The 20968-nt window shown below is 41.0% G+C and overlaps 1 long non-coding RNA gene across 2 annotated transcripts in view; it reads right to left on the bottom strand.

The window, feature by feature from the left end:
• Positions 1 to 741: 741 nt before the first annotated feature.
• The window catches only part of LOC129651620 (uncharacterized), a 39467-nt gene continuing 19240 nt past the window's right edge, over positions 742 to 20968 (bottom strand). Inside the window, exons 2-3 of one of the 2 annotated variants that reach the window (XR_008714247.1) lie at positions 19709 to 19785; positions 742 to 1245 (exon numbers count right to left, since the gene is read on the bottom strand). This is a non-coding gene — a long non-coding RNA (uncharacterized LOC129651620). Of the gene's footprint in view, positions 1246 to 18566; positions 18879 to 19708; positions 19786 to 20968 lie in introns of those variants that run through there. The other variant, XR_008714249.1, reaches the window with a different exon arrangement.

Here is a 20968-nt window from a genome sequence, read left to right as displayed (position 1 = left end):
CTTGGAAGGAAAGTTATGACCAACCTAGATAGCATATTCAATAGCAGAGACATTACTTTGCCAACAAAAGTCCATCTAGTCAAGGCTATGGTTTTTCCAGTGGTCATGTATGGATGTGAGAGTTGGACTGTGAAGAAGGCTGAGCGCCGAAGAACTGATGCTTTTGAACTGTGGTGTTGGAGAAGACTCTTGAGAGTCCCTTGGACTGCAAGGAGATCCAACCAGTCCATTCTGAAGGAGATCAGCCCTGGGTGTTCTTTGGAAGGAATGATGCTAAAGCAGAAACTCCAGTACTTTGGCCACCTCATGCGAAGAGTTGACTCATTGGAAAAGACACTGATGCTGGGAGGGATTGGGGGTAGAAGGAGAAGGGGACGACAGAGGATGAGATGGCTGGATGGCATCACCAACTCGATGGACATGAGTCTGAGTGAACTCCGGGAGTTGGTGATGGACAGGGAGGCCTGGCGTGCTGCGATTCATGGGGTCGCAAAGAGTCAGACACGACTGAGTGACTGAACTGAACTGAAACATGCTCAGGCTTATAAATGACCCACTTACAGTGTGAAACCAAAACCTGGCCACAGAACAATGGAAAACTGGCAGGTCACCCTCCTTGTTCTGGGCACCATATTACTGGCATACAATGCCATCTATTTTTGTCACCTTTTTGTCATTCCAAAACAGCTGTACAAAAGATCTTATATTTTACTTTATTGTTGCTTATTATTAAATGAATATGAAAGTTAATATAAAGTGTCAAGATAGCATGTTAAAGTATTTTAATATGCTTTTGTTTTTCCCACACCTTGTACATTATATTTGCTCTTTTCAGCCAGAGGGTCATTGCCTTGAAGAAAGTAAGGATTGTTAAAGCTGGATTGCCAAGAGAAAGATGTCAGTTCAAACTTAAACTTTCAAACGATGATCTGAAAGTTGTAAGAATCAAGAATTTCATTTTCAAAAACGATATTTTGGGGGAGATGAAAAGATATATGGGCTCCAAAGAGCCAAATTTACAAGGCTCAGTTTTTAGTGTTTAACATAAACCAGTAAGCAGATAAGAATGCAGGATGTGAATGAGAGTAGGAAATAGCATGGCCTTTTCAGCAGCTCTGAGTCCTCCACTGGATCTCAGGAAACATCTCAATTTCTTCCAAAGCATATGCAGGCAGGGAGAGCTTGGAGGGGCGGTGCAGCGCTGTCCTCAAGTCCTCTCTGCTTTCACACATCATGCCTTCACACCTACAAACACATCTCAAAAGACCTATTAGGTCACTTCTCCCAGCATACCTGATGGTAACTGGGCACCTCTCCCACCCACCCCAACATCCTGGAGTTACAAACCTCTCTGGGATTCTCCATCATCCATGATTTTTAACGAAATCATGTTAATTATCTTATTTAAGTATGTATACATTTTAAAAGCGCACAGAGCATACATGTACAGCTGGATGGATTTTCACATGCAGACAGATCAGGAAACAGATGATTCACACCCCAGAACCCCCAACATGTGCCCCTCCCAGTCATTAACACCCCCTTCTCAAAGGTAAGCATCATTCTGTCTTCTATCACCATGTTTTCTTATTGCATTCTTTTGTATCCAGCTTCTTCCACTCAATATTATGTGTGTGTTTTTCATCTATACTGTCACCTGTAGCTATTGTCTTTTCATTTTCATTGTTGAGGAGTATTCTACTGGATAGTATGTCACAATTTCTTTATTTTTCCATTAAGCTGGATATTTGAGCAGTTTACAGTTTTTTAAGCTATTACAAATAATGCTATGAATATTCCTAATCATGTTTTATGGTGCCAACATGTCCTCAGTTCTGTTGGATTTATACCTAAGAGTGAAACTGCTACTGGATCGTAAGCTATTTATATATTCAGTTCTAATAACTGCTGACAAAGTTTTCCAAAATAGTTGTATTCATTTGAACCTTAGGAAGCTACAGTCTTTGCAGGTCCAGGTAGTTGAATATGAGTAATATCAATGGCTTAACCTCCAATTTACACTTCTACCAGAGATCCAGTTACTGCACATCCTTGTCAACATGTGATATTGTTAATGTTTTAGATTTAGCCATTCTAGTGAGTGTGTACCCCACTCCAGTACTCTTGCCTGGAAAATCCCATGGACGGAGGAGCCTGGTAGGCTGCAGTCCATGGGGTCGCGAAGAGTCAGACATGACTGAGCGACCTCACTTTCACTTTTCACTTTCAGGCATTGGAGAAGGAAATGGCAACCCACTCCAGTGTTCTTGCCTGGAGAATCCCAGGGTCGAGGAAGCCTGGTGGGCTGCCGTCTATGGGGTTGCACAGAGTCGGACACGACTGTAGCGACTTAGCAGCAGCAGCAGTGAGTGTGTAGGGCTTCCCTGGTGGCTCAGAGGTTAAAGCGTCTGCCTGAAATGTGGGAGACCTGGGTTTGATCCCTGGGTCGGGAAGATCCCCTGGAGAAGGAAATGGCAACCCACTCCAGTATTCTTGCCTGGAGAATCCCATGGACGGAGGAGCCTGGTGGGCTACAGTTCACAGGGTGGCAAAGAGTCAAACTGAGTGATTTCACTTTCACTTTCAGTGAGTGTGTAGTGTTACTGCTTTCTGATTTATTGCCAAATTCAGATTTAAATTGAAGAGAGTAGGGAAAACCACTAGACCACTCAGGTATCACCTAAATCAAATCCCTTATGATTATACAGTGGAAGTGAGAAATAGATTTAAGGGCCTACATCTGACAGATAGAGTGCCTGATGAACTATGGAATGAGGTTCGTGACATGGTACAGGAGACAGGGATCAAGACCATCCCCATGGAAAAGAAATGCAAAAAAGCAAAATGGCTGTCTGGGGAGGCCTTACAAATAGCTGTGAAAAGAAGAGAAGTGAAAAGCAAAGGAGAAAAGGAAAGATAAAAGCATCTGAATGCAGAGTTCCAAAGAATAGCAAGAAGAGATAAGAAAGCCTTCCTCAGCGATCAATGCAAAGAAATAGAGGAAAACAACAGAATGGGAAAGACTAGAGATCTCTTCAAGAAAATTAGAGATATCAAGGGAACATTTCATGCAAAGATGGGCTCTATAAAGGACAGAAATGGTATGGACCTAACAGAAGCAGAAGATATTAAGAAGAGGTGGCAAGAACACACAGAAGAACTGTACAAAAAAGATCTTCACCACCCAGATAATCACAATGGTGTGATCACTGACCTAGAGCCAGACATCCTACAATGTGAAGTCAAGTGGGCCTTAGAAAGCATCACTATGAACAAAGCTAGTGGAGGTGATGGAATTCCAGTTGAGCTCTTTCAAATCCTGAAAGATGATGCTGTGAAAGTGCTGCACTCAATATGCCAGCAAATTTAGAAAACTCAGCAGTGGCCACAGGACTGGAAAAGGTCAGTTTTCATTCCAATCCCAAAGAAAGGCAATGCCAAAGAATGTTCAAACTACTGCACAATTGCACTCATCTCACATGCCAGTAAAGTAATGCTCAAAATTCTCCAAGCCAGGCTTCAGCAATATGTGAACGGTGAACTTCCTGATGTTCAAGCTGGTTTTAGAAAAAGCAGAGGAACCAGAGATCAAATTGCCAACATCCGCTGGATCATGGAAAAAGCAAGAGAGTTCCAGAAAAACATCTATTTCTGCTTTATTGACTATGCCAAAGCCTTTGACTGTGTGGATCACAATAAACTGTGGAAAATTCTGAAAGAAATGGGAATACCAGACCACCTGATCTGCCTCTTGAGAAATTTGCATGCAGGTCAGGAAGCAACAGTTAGAAATGGACATGGAACAACAGACTGGTTCGAATTAGGAAAAGGAGTACGTCAAGGCTGTATAGTGTCACCCTGCTTATTTAACTTCTATGCAGAGTACATCATGAGAAACGCTGGGCTGGAAGAAACACAAGCTGGAATCAAGATTGCTGGGAGAAATATCAATAACCTCAGATATGCAGATGACACCACCCTTATGGCAGAAAGTGAAGAGGAACTAAAAAGCCTCTTGATGAAAGTGAAAGTGGAGAGTGAAAAAGTTGGCTTAAAGTTCAACAATCAGAAAATGAAGATCATGGCATCTGGTCCCATCACTTCATGGGAAATAGATGGGGAAACAGTGGAAACAGTGTCAGACTTTATTTTTTGGGACTCAAAAATCATGGCAGATGGTGACTGCAGCCATGAAATTAAAAGACGCTTACTCCTTGGAAGGAAGGGTTATGACCAACCTAGATAGCATATTCAAAAGCATTTTTTTGAATTTTTTGAAAAAAAGACATTGCCAATGAAGGTCCATCTAGTCAAGGCTATGGTTTTTCCAGTGGTCATGTATGGATGTGAGAGTTGGACTGTGAAGAAAGCTGAGCGCCGAAAAATTGATGCTTTTGAACTGTGGTGTTGGAGAAGACTCTTGAGAGTCCCTTGGACTGCAAGGAGATCCAACCAGTCCATTCTGAAGGAGATCAGCCCTGGGATTTCTTTGGAAGGAATGATGCTAAAGCTGAAAGTCCAGTACTTTGGCCACCTCATGTGAAGGGTTGACTCATTGGAAAAGACTCTGATGCTGGGAGGGATTGGGGGCAGGAGGAGAAGGGGACGACAGAGGATGAGATGGCTGGATGGCATCACTGACTTGATGGACGTGAGTCTGGGTGAACTCCGGGAGTTGGTGATGGACAGGGAGGTCTGGCGTGCTGCGATTCACGAGGTCACAAAGAGTCGGACACGACTGAGCGACTGAACCGAACTGAATTTTAATTTTCATCTTCATAATGGCTAATGATCCTAAACCCTTTTTCGTGTCCTTATTGGCTATTTGGATATTTTCTTTGAAATTCTGTTCAAGATTTTTTGCATTTTTAAACATTGGGTTGTTTTTGTTTTTCTTATTGATTGTACATGTTCCTTTTACATTCTGAACACAACTTCATTGTCAAATACACTTATTGCAAATATCTTCTCTGACTTAGTACTTTGCTTTTTACTCTTTCAATAGTATATTTGATGAACAAAAGTTTTTAGTTTTAATATCATCCAATTTTCCTTTTTGTTGAGTGCTGCTTCCACCCTAATGTCTATTCCAAAGTCATTAATGTATTCTCCTATGTATTAATGTATTCCAATGTATTAATTAATGTATTAATGTATTAATTAAAGTCATTAATGTATTCTCCTATATCTATGTCTCCTATGTCTATTCCAAAGTCATTAATGTATTCTCCTATGTTATCCTCTAGAAGGTTTCTAATTTTAATTGTCTTATTTTTAAGTATAATCCACTTGGAATTAATTTTTGTATAAGATGTGAAGTAGATGACCAATTCATGATTTTTCCATATGAATATTCTGTTGACCCAGAACAATTTGTTAAAGAGAAAAATCTTTTTTTTTTTACTGTACTTCAATGTCCCCTTTGTCATAAATCAAGTAACTGGACAAGTGTTAGTCTGTGTCTGGACTTTCTATTCTATACTGGGTTTGTTTATCTCTCTCTTACGAATACAAACTCTTGAAGTTACTATAGCTTTGTTTGGTAGTGTAGCCTTCCAGTCTTTTAATTCAAGATCACTTTAGGTATTCTTGGCCCTCTGTGTCTCCCTATAAATTTTGGAAGTACCCTGTTATTTACCCACACACACATCTGCTGACATTTTGATTAGGTTTATAATAATCTATAAACTAACTTGGGGAGAAGAGATAATATTGAGTCTTCTAATCCATGAAGTGGAATAGACTTCTATTTGCTTAGTTACTCTTCAGTTCAGTTCAGTTCAGTCACTCAGTCGTGTTCAACTCTTTGCGACCCCATGAATCGCAGCACGCCAGGCCTCCCTGTCTATCACCAACTCCCGGAGTTCACTCAAACTCACATCCATCGAGTCAGTGATGCCATCCAGCCATCTCATCCTCTGTCGTCCCTGTCTGCTCCTGCCCCAAATCCCTCCCAGCATCAGAGTCTTTTCCAATGAGTCAACTCTTTGCATGAGGTGGCCAAAGTACTTGAGTTTCAGCTTTAGCATCATTCCTTCCAAAGAAATCCCAGGACTGATCTCCTTTAGAATGAACTGGTTGGATCTCCTTGCAGTCCAAGGGACTCTCAAGAGTCTTCTCCAACACCACAATTCAAAAGCATCAATTCTTCGGTGCTCAGCTTTCTTCACAGTCCAAATCTCACATCCATACATGACTACTGGAAAAACCATAGCCTTGACTAGACAGACCTTTGTTGGCAAAGTAATGTCTCTGCTTTTGAATATGCTATCTAGGTTGGTCATAACTTTCCTTCCAAGGAGTAAGCGTCTTTTAATTTCATGGCTGCAGTCACCATCTGCCATGATTTTGGAGCCCCCAAAAATAAAGTCTGACACTGTTTCCACTGTTTCCCCATCTATTTGCCACGAAGTGATGGGACTGGATGCCATGATCTTCATTTTCTGAATGTTGAGCTTTAAGCCAACTTTTTCACTCTCCTCTTTCACCTTCATCAAAAGGCTTTTTAGTTCCTCTTCACTTTCTGCCATAAGGGTGGTGTCATCTGCATATCTGAGGTTATTGATATTTCTCCCGGCAATCTTGATTCCAGCTTGTGCTTCTTCCAGTCCAACGTTTCTCATAATGTACTCTGCATAGAAGTTAAATAAGCAGGGTGACATTATACAGCCTTGACGTACTCCTTTTCCTATTTGGAACCAGTCTGTTGTTCCATGTCCAGTTCGAACTGTTGCTTCCTGACCTGCATATAGGTTTCTCAAGAGGCAGGTCAGGTGGTCTGGTATTCCCATTTCTTTCAGAATTTTCCACAGTTTATTGTGATCCACACAGTCAAAGGCTTTGGCATAGTCAATAAAGCAGAAATAGATGTTTTTCTGGAACTCTCTTGCTTTTTCCATGATCCAGCAGATGCTGGCAATTTGATCTCTGGTTCCTCTGCCTTTTCTAAAACCAGCTTGAACATCTGGAATTTCACGGTTCACGTATTGCTGAAGCCTGGCTTGGAGAATTTTGAGCATTACTTTACTAGCGTGTGAGATGAGTACAATTGTGCAGTAGTTTGAGCATTCTTTGGCATTGCCTTTCTTTGGGATTGGAATGAAAACTGACCTTTTCCAGTCCTGTGGCCACTGCTGAGTTTTCCAAATTTGCTGGCATATTGAGTGCAGCACTTTCACAGCATCATCTTTCAGGATTTGAAAGAGCTCAACTGGAATTCCATCACCTCCACTAGCTTTGTTCGTAGTGATGCTTCCTAAGGCCCACTTGACTTCACATTCTAGGATGTCTGGCTCTAGGTGAGTCATCACATCATCGTGATTATCTTGGTCATGAAGATCTTTTTTGTACAGTTCTTCTGTGTGTTCTTGCCACCTCTTCTTAATATCTTCTGCTTCTGTTAGGTCCATACCATTTCTGTCTTTTATCGAGACCATCTTTGCGTGAAATGTTCCCTTGGTATCTCTAATTTTCTTGAGGAGATCTCTAGTCTTTCCCATTCTGTTGTTTTCCTCTATTTCTTTGCATTGATTGCTGAGGAAGGCTTTCTTATCTCTTCAATGCAGCAAATGCTTTGAGAGAAGAACTAATGCAGAATGATTGGCTCAGTTCAATGAGTTCTCCTTCTCTCAAGGGTCTTGAAGCCTCAAGTCCTGGTTACTTAATAGTTCATCAACACCTTCAAATATAATACAAGTCACTAGCATAGACATCTAGATATAAAAACCATGTTTACAGATTTGTTTATTCTTCAAGCATGACCACAGTGATCTTCCTAAATCATATATATCATTTCAGCCTTAAAGACATCTGAAAGTAAAAGAAGATTTACATTTCATAGTCCATTGCTGAATTCTCCAGTTAGGATCAGATGCTCTGAATCAGGCTGCATGGATTGAAATCCAGGCTCCATCACTGATTGATGCTAGCTGGGAGACCTGGGACACATTACTGTTTAATCCTTAGTTTATTATTCTGTGACATGAGGATAACTGTCTGATAGCACATTCCTGGTGCATGGTGAACACACAGAGTGACTGTGTGAGGAGCTCTCCCTGCATTCTTGGTCTTCTCTTCCGTAGTCTTCCAGAAGAGCTGTTCCCTGAATACATTCCATAATCTCCAACCTTTGTGTCTATAATCTGATGTTTTTAAAGGAAATTGAGGCTTGCTACAATCACAAAGTAGCAAAACTGTGTTGTTTACATTAAATAAAACAAAACATAAAAATCCTGCAATTTATTGCCATGTATCTAAAAAGACCACTACCCAACTTGTTGTAAATGTTATCCATTTTCTTGGTGTTATATTTCTGTCTGGAATTGCTAGATTCATAATTACCACCAAACAAAACTACTTCTTCAGAGATGGATACATATGATGTATCATGTCTTCTGTATATATTTGGGTTCTTTTCTGACCTATTTTCCCATGTTTGAGATTGCTACTCTTGCTAGATATATTTTTTCATGTTTATTATTATTACCTTTTAATTGCTAAAAATAATCTCTCAATGTCATAATCTTATCAATACTTCTGTGCATGTCCTCTGCTGGCATGGGGGATTTAGATGCTATAGATATTTTTAATAAATTATTTTAATTTTCTGGTTGTAAAAATAAGGTGCATTTTTAAGCTTATTTTCATGTTAACATCATCTCTGTGTGATTAATTCTTAATCTATTATTAGCTTTTTCTCCTTCCTTATTGTCATCTTATCCCATTTGTTCTTTTCATTAAAACCTCATCGTTGTCTCCCTTTTGGCAGAAACATTTTAGCTTTGCATATTCTAAGTAGGTGATATTATCTAGCATTATTTCTTACATACTGAATACTGCATTAATTTACCACCTCTAAGCAACTGGGCCGATACTGTTGTCTTATTTTTTTTGACTCCTATTGTCTTCGTGTCTTAGTTCAGGCTGTTAAATTGCCAGAGACTGGGTGGCTTAAACAACAAACACTTATTTCTCACAGTGCTGGGGGCTGGGAAGTCCACAATCAAGGTGCCAGCAGATCTGGCATGTGGTGAGAGCCAGCTTCCTTGTTTGCAGATGGCTGAATTCTTGTTGTCTTCTCCCTTGGTGGAGAGCAGAGAGACAGGAAGCAAGCTCTGCCCCATCTCTTTGTCTAAGAACACTAAGTCCATTCATGACAGCAGAACCTCTCCAGCTACCATCACATTGGGGTTAAGATTTCAACAACTGAAATGGAAAGTGTGAAAGGGACACAAGCATTCAGTCTGTAACACTGAAGGTTTGATGTTAAAAATCCCTTCTTGACTTACAATGATGGTTTCACTATCTGCTACTTAATTGTTGGTTTTGGGGGATATTTACCAGACCTGCTAATTTAATGGATTAGTTGTCTCATAAGCCTATTATTAAATTGATTTTTAAAAATCAGTTAATAGTAAGGATTCACTACATGATTTCATTATTATTATCTTACAATAATCATGGCATCACTGACTCGATGGACATGAGTTTGAGTAAGCTCCAGGAGTTGGTGATGGACAGGGAAGCCTGGCGTACTGCAGTCCATGGGGCTGCAAAGAGTCGGACATGACTGAGCAACTGAACTGAACTGACAATTATAATAATAGCCAGAATAGCAATAATAATAAAGTTGAATGCTCATTACATGCCCAGCCCTGTGCTAAATGCTCTGTGTACAACATCCCATTTAATCCTCCTGAGGTCAGTATCACTCACACATTCTTCATATGACAGCACCAATGCAGACACTAAGCGGCAGAGTGTGATTCAAACCCAAGTCCTTCTGACCTCAGAGTCTGTGCTCTGCTCTGTTTAATACTAGCTCCACATGACCCGGCTGCCTTTCATTAATGCTGATAATTGGCTAAGCTCATCAACTCTGGCCTTGACTTCATGCATGCATGCTGCTGCTGCTAAGTCGCTTCAGTCGTGTCCGACTCTGTGTGACCCCATAGACAGCAGCCCACCAGGCTCCCCCATCCATGGGATTTTCCAGGCAAGAGTACTGAAGTGGGTTGCCATTGCCTTCTCTGACTTCATGCATGACTCTTCTGTTTATTCTGTTTTACTGTATAAAATCTTCCAGCATTTCTTTCAAGCATATAAAATAAAAATAAATCTAATGGGAATTTTTATGACAAGAATCAAAATAAAAATTCAGAGTGTCAGGTCACACCATCATTTGAACTATATTTTAAAATCCACACAATGTTTAAAATCATTTCATGTACGTACTTGACTTTCCTTTAAATGTTCCCCTGTGCTGTTTGACATGTAGGTGCCTGGAGGTTTAGTTAACCAGAGAGAGAGAGAGAGTTACATGTCACTGTTTTAGAACTTGTATTCCACCTTCTGGAAGCAAAGGAGGAGATGACAAGAACCCTGAGTAGCACATGTTTCCCAGTCCAGAGACTTGTGCCACCAGACAGATCCCTAATTGAAAGAGCAGTTGTTGGAGGACTGTGTGGAAATGGCCACCTCACCTACCTGGGCCTCAGTCTCCCAGGCAGAGGCCACACGTGTCCAGGTGCTTATTGCGGCTGCCCCCTTGGTCCCATGTGGCCTGTGACTAGCCAGAGCCTAGGTTCTTGAACAGAAAGTCCTCTTCTAGCCCTTCTCCTTCCTCAGAACTGAGCTCTTCCTGGCTGACCATTAGACTCCTACCGTTGCTAAATTTCATCCTCAGGGTTTCATTCCACCCTGTCCACATGATTATGAGTTTCTATAATCCAGTATTCTTGCTTTTTTTTCATCTTCAAATCTGTAAGATGCATTTTCAACATCTTCACATAGATTTTACTTGCAACATTCAATAGGTCCAAAGATGGAGTTTAGAAGCATAGAAAAATCCTCCCTGCAGGTTTAGCCTCAATGCCTGAATAATTAACAGGCCATGGATACACTTGAGCTATAAAAAAAAAAAAAAAAAAAAAACAAAAACACGCGAGAATATGAATATGTTGCTTTCCTATGCCAGAGTCCCCCCTGGTATAGCTCTCTGGGGACTCTTTTTTTTTAATTATTTATTTATTTTTATTTGTTGGCTGATTTGGGTCTTAGTTGCGGCACAGGGGGTCTTTCACTGTGATGTGCTGGGCTTCTCTCTAATTGTAACACACGAGCTGTCTAGCATGTGTGCTTAGTTGCTCCACAGCATGTGGGATCTTAATTCCCTGACCAGGGATTGAACCTGTTTCCCCTGCATTGGAAGGCATATTCTTAACCACTGGACCACCAGAGAAGTCCCAGAATTCTTTTAAGGTGACTGTAAAGCTTCCATGTTGGCTCAGACAGTAAAGAACCTGCTTGCCAAAGCAAGAGACCTGGGTTTGATCCCTGGGTCGAGAAGATCCCCTTGAGAAGGGAATGGCTACCCATTTCAGTATTCTTGCCTAGAGAATTCCATGGACAGAGGAGCTTGGTGGGCTATAGTCCATAAGACCACAAAGAGTAAGACATGACTGAAAGACTTTCACTTTCACTTTAAGCAATATTTGGGCTTCCTTGATAGCTCAGCTGGTAAAGAACCCACCTGCAAGGCAGGAGACCCTGCTGGAGAAGAGATAGGCTACCCACTCTAGTATTCTTGGGCTTTCCCAGTGGCTCAGCTGGTAAAGAATCTGCCTGCAATGTGGGTGACCCGGGTTCAATCCCTGGGTTCGATCCCTGGGTTCGATCTCTGGGTTAGGAAGATCCCCTGGAGAAGGGAAAGGCTACCTACTCCAGTATTCTGGCCTGGAGAATTCCATGGACTGTATGTCCATGGAGTTGCAAAGAGTCAGACACAACTGAGGGACTTTCTACTTCACTTTGAGCAATATTCAGGCATTTCTGGGCCTTCTGGAGATGGGGGGACTTCCCAGGTGGCACTAGTGGTAAAGAGCCCACCTGCCAATGCAGGAGACTCAAGGGACGCAGGTTCGATCCCTGGGTCAGACGATCCCCTAGTGAAAGAAATGGAAACCCACTCCAATATTCTTGCCTGGGAAATCTGCATGGACAGAGGAGCCTGGCAGGCTACAGTCCATGGGGTCGCAAAAAGTCAGACACGACCGAGCACAAGACAGAGAGAGCTGGAGATGGGACCATCCAGGAGTACCAAAATTTTGCCCATATTTTAATACCTTCCTTATTCTTCTGGCACTTAGCAGATCTAGAAACAGCCTTTGTATTTTTTCCATTCATTTTTGCAATTCTCAGATTAAGGAGAGTTTTATCCATAATGACACATTCTTCTAAATCGCTGTCATTCTCTTATTTTCAGCTTTGTTTCAGAACCTTTTAAAATGTGTGTTCATCAGAGAGACCACGGGGTAGCTATACTCATTTGTTTAAATTTCTGTAAGAACAGTGTAGGCAAAAAGGATCATTATCCACCACTGACATTTAGCCTTTGCTTCTTGGGTCCACTTTCTCTCTCTCTGTCTTTCAACTCTGCTTGGACCACTATGCCACAATCACGCCTGGTACTTCTGGATCTTCCAGGTAAATTTAAGAGAAATACTAGCCTCCTCTCCACTCCTTTAACTCACCAAGCTACTTCCTGCCTTGGGGCCTTGGCATGTACTGCCCCTCTGTCTGGAACACTCTCTGTCTTCCATCTCTACCCAACATACATTTCCCCACTGCAGCTTCATCCTTCATCTGCCTCCTCTCTCCTCTCATCCCTCAGGTCTCCGCTTTCCTGTCCCTTCTTCAGAGGGTCATTCCCACCCAGAATGCCCCTCCTCCAGTCTAAATGATATCTTCGATCACTCTCAATCATATCATGCTGTCCTTTTCCTTCACACCTTCTATCACATTTCCAATTATACATACCTTCATGTTTATGTATTTCACACCCAGCTTTCCTGCTTTTACTCTAAGCCCCATGAAGTCAGAAATGTGCTTCCATTGGAACTGCACACCCAGCCCAAGGCATGAAAAAGCCCACAATCACTATTTAACTGGGTGAATGAATAAATGATCAAATGCTGACTATTCTAGGAACATTTTCCTAGATGACAGAAGAAAACAACAAACTTGAAAATTCAGTACCTGAAGAGTTTCGAGAATTCTCTGTGTTAATTTTACTGTCAAGCCTAATTAGCCTGCCTAGGTTGTCATGTGACGGAAACTAGTGCTAGGGTGATGGACCTTCCCAGTCTGCTCAGGGCTGTCTCATCTGCAGCACACCAAGTGTCTCACGCTAGGGGACATTTCAGTCCCAGCATAACCCGGATGGGTGGTTGCCCAACCTAACACAGTCCATATCTTAACCCCACCTGAGATAAGAGAATAACAAATTTTTCTGACCTCTGAATGTTTTGTTTCAGCACCAAGAATGATGAATTGTTGTGGCCTTTCTAGGTGGGCAAGCATCTTCTCTTCTCCTTAAATGCAAAGACACATGTTGACTGGAAACAAAATCTGGGCCTGGGCTCTTATTTTGGTTGGTGTATTAAACTCAGCGACCATATATTTTGCTTTTGCCTGGAGTGGCTGTTGCTAAATATGGTACTATTTTTTATGTTGAGCTATATAGGCTAACATTTTTCTTCTTCCATATATTGTTAAAATCTTTTCTTCCCACGTGGACTTCAAGCATTTCTGGCCACTAATTATCTGTGTGTGTGTGTATGTGTGTGTGTTGGTTGCTTCAGTGGTCTCCAAATCTTTGTGACCCCATGGACTGTATGTAGCCCGCCAGGCTCCTCTGTCCATGGAATTCTCCAGGCAAGAATAGTGGAGTGAGTTGCACTGCCCTCCTCCAGGGGATCTTCCCAACCCAGGGATCAAACCCGGGTCTCCTGCTTTGCAGGCAGATTCTTTACCACCTGAGCCACCAGGGCAGCCCTCCAGCTGCTCCCTTATTTGGGTTTGTCTTTGCAGGTGTTATTGAGTTGTTTCTATGATACATCTTCAGGAACAGAATTGTTGTGAAATTTTTTCTTCATTTTCTTCTTCTTTTCCTTCTATTTTATTTTTCACTTCCTTCCGATTTACCTGTACCCTGAAGAGCATTCCTACTCTGCCAATCTTCAGGGCCCTCTCTTATTTTAAAGCACAATTTATGGAATTTCTTGGGTTTTCCTGGCTTTATCCTCATCCACAAACCTGTTTTATGTTTCTTCCCATTGGCTGGAAATGATTTCCAGTTTGCTGATTATTGTTTCTAACGTCCTTTTTGTAATTCTTTGAAGACTGTGATAATACAGAGGGGTTGATTCAAAATCTTCCTGTTTCTAAATTTCTGAGAAACATTTCGTAAATCATTTCTTTTCTCTGACCTTCCTGTCTGCTTCCATTTTATTCCATCTTATAATAGTAATCACTAGTAACACCATTCGACGGTGTCTTCTTCCATTTAGTTGCCTTTCTTTCTTTCCTGGATTAATTTGTTAACTAGTAAACTATTTTATCTTTATGGGTTTACCTGCCTTGTAACTCAGCAGCCTTCATGAGTCCTCCTCTGCTTTGAGTTTTAATAGAGTTCTATTTTTATAGGGGGAACCCCACAAATTTGAGTGCAAGGGCTTGTAATTCACTCTCACCTTATCTTTCCATTTTTGCCACTTCGAGTTGGTTATTAAGACAGAGTCCATGGCAACACTGTCCACCAGGTTCTGTCTCCTCTGGACTTTAGACATGGAGGTTCAGGGCAGCCTCACCTTTGTGAATCCAGATTCATAAAGCAATGTGATGTGTTATGATATAGAGTCTATCCAGGACTTGGGGGGAAAAAATTCTATAACTAGTCATCTGAAAATCAGTAAATAGGAGCTCTGTGTGATAAGGTGCTGAAGAGAAGCATTTGGCTACCAGGAGGAGTGTTTCTAGCTCATGAATAATCAAATCAATAGGAAAACATTAATAACCAAAATATCCTGCAAACACAACAGACTCAAGTTTAACGGGGCCTCCTTAAAACATGCCAAAGGCCATTTTCATTGACTTCAAGAAACAGATACACACTCAGGAAACCTTCAGTAATGAGGAGCTTACTGGGTGGATGCAGTAGCTACTCTGAGCCAGTGCTCACCTTGTCTGTCTGTCTGTCTCTCTCTCTCTCTCCTGGGGTTCTGCCTTCTCTTGGCCTCTCCTGCTCAGCTGTCCCAGGCAGAGACAATCTGATAGGACCAGACGATTGGCATTCAGTGGGAGTTTCTCTGTAGGCAGCCTTTAGCTCCAGCTGGTCCAATCCAAACAGCAGAACTTGTTCTGCTCAAAGCATGAAGCTTTTATAAACCATGAAAAAAAAGTTGCTAAGAGGCTACTTTACTTGGAAGGGAGCTGCATAACTGGCACCTTAGAGGCTGTGTAAGGAAAAAAGTAAGAGTATGAACAGCTGATAAACAAACAAACAAACTAGAAGTTCTGGCTAAGTTAGAAAGGAAGTAGAAGAGACTTCTGGGCTTTTCCTCTGACACTTACTGCTGTCTTTCATCTCCATGCCTTTTGCTTTGACGCGTGAGGTTGAATTAAAAAGTCAATGTTTGTATATCTTTCCCTTACAAAAACGGGTATTTCACTAACTTTCATTTAATATCTATTACTTGAAATGCCATAGGCTTCTTCTGCCAATTTCTGTATCCAAATTCCACCTATCCTTTAAGGCCCAATTCAAATGCCAATTCACCATGAACCCCCTCACCCCACCTTGAGTCTTCCAGCTAAAAGGAACCATGCTGCCCTCCCAAGTCTCTGAATATTAATTTACCAGGACCCTAATCACCATCCACATTGTATTGTAGGTGTTCTTCTACATGACTGACTTCAACTTCTAACCATGAGCATCATCTTTAAGCCTACCTCCCCTCTTCTCCAGCATCAACTGGCACCACATTGAGCACAGACTAGGGGCTTATGGCAGGCAGAGTAATGATTCACAGGGTACCTTACTTGGAAAAAGGGAATCAAGGCTTCATATGCAATTACAGTTGCTAATCACCTGACCCTGAGAGAAGAAGATCATCGAGATAGGCCCAATTTAATCATAGACATCCTTGAAAGTGGAAGAAAAGCCAGAAGAACCAGAGTGATACAATGTGAGAAGAACTCAACCTTCCATGGCTGGCTTTGAAAATGGAGGAAGGGGCTATGAGGCAAGAAATGCAGGCAGCCTATAGAAACTGAAGTCAAGGAAAAAGATTCTTCTTCCCTAGTGAAAGTCACTCAGTCATGTCCAACTCTTTGCAACCCCATGGACTATACAGTCCATGGAATTCTCTAGGCCAGAATACTGGAACGGGTAGCCTTTTCCTTCTCCAGGGCATCTTCCCAACCCAGGGATCAAACCCAGGTCTCCCGCATTGCAGGTGGATTCTTTACCAGCTGAGCCACCAGGGAAGCCCTAGAGAGGCCAGAAAGAACACAGCCCTGCCAACACCTTGATCTCACCCACTGAGACCCATGTCTAACTTCTGACCTACAAAACCATAAGATAAAAACTTTATGTGGTTTGTGGTAATTTGGTATAACTAGCATAGAAAACAAATATGAAGTTTTTATTTCTAAACAAGAATTAAATCAACTCAAATTTCATAGAACCTTACATTTAGAAGATTTTTCTTTATTTATGGAGATAAGTAGGAATGGAAATCTTTCTTTTCATTAAAACACACATTCATAATTATATTTTTTTAAATATTTGAGAAAGAAGAAAGATCATTCTAACCTCCCCAAGGTGTAATTGCTTTCATTTTTTTCTTCTTTTCCATCCCTGATCATCAGCACATACAATTTTACACTGAAATAACAGCATTTATAGCAGAAATATAATTGTATATTCCTTTACATTTGACACCATTTAATAAATGTTTTCATAGCTCTGTGTGGTCCTCACAATTGTCCTTATAACCACTGCCTGTATTTTAGTAAGCTGGGATACTAGAATTTACTTTCATTCCTATTTGGTGGGTCCATTGGGTTCTTTCGAGTATATTTCCTTACACTTAGATAAAATACTAGAATTAATATTTGTCTTGATTTAGGCTTCTGTTTCTGTTGAGTTATTTGTGGGGCAAATTTCCATAATGGAGATAACTGAGAGAAAGAGTCAGAGTGGTGGTTATGGCTTTTGACAACATCACTGGGGAGAATCGAAGAAGGCTGCAGGAAGCTCACCAGTCCACAACTGTCTTGGTCAGCATTTGGGGCTTATCATAATTGTTTACATTGCACTGCCTTTGATTCCTAGTCAGAATTAACATGTATCCATTTGTTATATTTCATTAGCTATATTATTATTAAGCAAAATATGGTTACGGCTTTGGTTCATTTAAATACCAGGGACTTGATAGTTTTTACTATAAATAACACTTTAAAAACATTCTTAATGCAATTCTGAACTTTCTGTCAAATTTATATATATGTATGTTTTGCCATTTAGTCTGCTTTTTTAAGTTTGTGGTGGTGGTTGTTTATTTGCTCAGTTGTGTCTGACTCTCTGTGACCCCATGACTGTAGCCCACCAGGCCCCTCTGTCCATGGGATTTCCCAGGCAAGAATATTGAAGTGTATTGCCATTTCCTTCTCCAGGGGATCTTCCCAACCCAGGAATGGAACACAGGTCTCCTGCATTGCAGGTAGATTCTTTACCAACTGAGCCACCAGGGAAGTCTTTTTAAGTTCAGTTATTCAACCAAACCAACACATCAACAACAAAATGAAACAACTTATATGCTATCTAAAGTCTACGTAGTAGACAAGGCAATCAGAATAAATTTAAAAATTTGAGTATTGTATGAATAACCTGTTATGGTGGCTTTAATTTTAATCTGATAACTGACTACATAACTTATTAATAGCAATTTATTATTTGTGGCAAATTTTTGGTAGCTCATTTAATTTTCCTTTATCTCCCAACAGAGCTATAATTTGAAAATGAGCAAAAACCTTAAAATCAAATCAAGGAAAAATCAAACTCTCTTAACATTTTTTTTCTATTTACAAAAATAGCCTGTTTATTTTATGAAATTTCAAATAATAGAAAAGAAACTTAAAATAAATGAATTTCAACTCTGATCTCATCACCCAGAAATAATTGCTAGCTATGGAGTTCATATATTGTAATAGTTGTTGTTTAGTCACTAAGTCATGTCCGACTCTTTGTGACACCATGGACTGTATCCCACAAGACTTCTCTGTCCATGGGATTTTCCAGGCAAGCCTGAAGTGGGTTGCCGTTTCCTTCTTCAGGGGATCTTCCCAACCCAGGGATCAAACCCGTGTCTCTTTATGTTTCCTGCACTGGCAGGCAGGTTCTTTACCGCTAGCACCACCTGGGAAGCCCCTCTGAAAATTTAAAATGACAGAAAAGAATGTTTAAATAAATGAATTTCAGCTCTGATCTCATCACCCAGAAATAATTCCTGCTAAGGTGAGGTGTATTCTCTTTCAGTCTTTTTGTCAAGTGTGTGTGTGTAACTACATAAAAATCTCAACAAAAATTTGATTATACTACTTTGCATCATACTATTTTATCACTTAGTATTTTTGTATGATTATTCTCCTATTTCATTAAATACTTTTGAACCAACCATATAATTGAATAGCATAGTCTACACGGGCTAATTGGGCTCTACCTTAGAAGCAGTTCAAACTCCTAGGAAGTTCGAAGGAAGTCTTCTCATTCCTTAGTGGAAGGATGAGTCCAGTTTTTCTGCCCCTGGCTCTAAGATCAAGTTCATGGAGCCTCCCAGGAGCAGCTGACAACAGAAGGATGCCTCTGTGGAGAACCAAAGTTCTCCCCGTGACTCCACTCTGTCACGCACCCTCGTCCACCTCCTACAAGTCCACACACGTTGTGTTCCAAGGCATTACTTTTTAGGAGATGTTTTCCTCTTGTTTCTGCAGCTGTTTTTAATCACAAGCTTTGGGTACTACATCCCAAGGAAACCCTGGCAGAGACAAAGGTGTAAAGAAGGAAGAGACAAGGCACTTATCGGAACCATTAGACACACTGTTTACGGAAAGGGAACTTATCCACTTCACATGTATTACTGGGATGTGACAAAAAAGCAGAGAAGGCAAGGCCAGACTAACTTGGTGTCAGTCCCCACACTGCCATTTAATTGCCAGTTGGGTGACCTAAGGAAAATCCGTTAATTGAACTTTAATTTCCTCCTCTGTACAAAAATAAATACACCAGTAAATTATAAGGGTTAAATGTTTATGGAAAACCACTTTGTAAATTATAATGAACATTCCTGTGCCTTGAGAAGAGAGGAAGAAGGAACTTCTAGGGCATTCTTCTTCACCTCTATTTTTTATTCATTAGTAGTAGTGTTAGTTGCTCAGTTGTGTCCAAATCTTTGCGACCCCATGGACTGTGGAATTCTCCAGGCAAGGAAGCCCTTTCATTCATTATACTTCCACAAATTATCAGCAACAAAATGAACTGTGTGTGTGTGTGTGTGTGTGTGTATCTGAAACTCTACAAAGGAGATTCGATAATTCAGAAGGAATTGAAGTTTTGAGAAAAGTTATGCTAAGAGCTGTAACAAATACTCAAAATACAGTGGACAAAACAAAAGTTTTGCTGCAAATGGGAACATCCAACACAGGGGTTTCTGGTTGGTGGACAGTCTTTTAGGGACCCAGGCTCCTTCCCTACTGTGGCTCTGTCCTCATCCCCTGCATGCAGCCAGCAGGTTAGAAAATAAATGAAGGCATACATCTACTTCTTAATTGCCACAGTGAGAAAGTGACACCCATCAATTCTACTTACATTCCCTTGGCAAGAATCCACTCCATAGCAAAAGAAGCTGCGAAACACAGCCTGAGCTTGGTGGGCAGCTATCCAGTCTGCAATATAGATTAATATAATTAATAGAAGGAAACAAATGCAAGAAAAGATACTAAGATGAAGCATTGCCTATAGTTCTGGGCTACAAGTGAATGATATCATTTTCTTTGTGATCTCTTAGTCTTATTTACAGCATACTCTTTCATAAGCATATAATTGTATAGCATATTCTTTTTTATATTGAAGTATAGTTGGTTTGGTCTCCCCAGGTGGCTCAATGGTAAAGAATCCACCTGCCAAGCAGGAGACACAGGTTCAGTCCCTGGGTAAAGAAGATACCCTGGAGAAGGAAATGGCAACTCACTCCAGCATTCTTGCCTGGGAAATCCCATGGACAGAGGAATCTGGTGGGCTATAGTCCATGGGGTCACAAAAGAGTCGGACACAACTTAACAACTAACCACAACAACACAGTTGGTTTACAATATTATGTTAGTTGTATGTGTACAGCTTAGTGATTCAGTTATTTTTTCTGATTATATTACATTATAGGTTATTACAAGATATTGAATATAAGTCCCTGGGCTATACAGTAAACCCCTGTTGCTTACCTCTTTTATGTATAGTAGATTTTAATCCCATACTCCTAATTTGCCCCTCCCCCTCCTCTTTGGTTGGAGAAGGCAATGGCGCCCCACTCCAGTACTCTTGCCTGGAAGGTCCCATGGGTGGGGGAGCCTGGTGGGCTGCAGTCCATGGGGTCGCAAAGAGTTGGACACGACTGAGCGACTCCACTTTCACTTTTCACTTTCATGCATTGGAGAAGGAAATGGCAACCCACTCCAGTGTTCTTGCCTGGAGAATCCCAGGGACGGGGGAGCCTGGTGGGCTGTCATCTATGGGGTCACACAGAGTTAGACACAACTGAAGCGACTTAGCAGCAGCAGCAGCAGCCTCTTCTTTGGTAACCTTAAGTTTGTTATAAGACTCTATGTGTGTGAGTCTGTTTCTGATTTGTGTATAGATCCATTTGCATAATTTTTTAGATTCCACATGCATTTTGTAGAATATTTGTCTTTCTCTGGGTGACCTACTTCACTAAGTACAATATTCTCTAGATCCATCCATGTTGCTGCAAATGGCAATATTTCATTCTTTTTATGGCTCAGTAATATTCCATGGTATATATACCATATCTTCCTAAGCCGATCATCGGTCAATGGGCATGTGGGGTTTTTGCAT

Source organism: Bubalus kerabau, chromosome 4, assembly GCF_029407905.1.
Source record: "Bubalus kerabau isolate K-KA32 ecotype Philippines breed swamp buffalo chromosome 4, PCC_UOA_SB_1v2, whole genome shotgun sequence".
Taxonomy (NCBI): Eukaryota; Metazoa; Chordata; class Mammalia; order Artiodactyla; family Bovidae; genus Bubalus; species Bubalus kerabau.
Note: the sequence above shows the minus strand (reverse complement) of the source record. Positions and strands in the feature narration are given on the sequence as shown.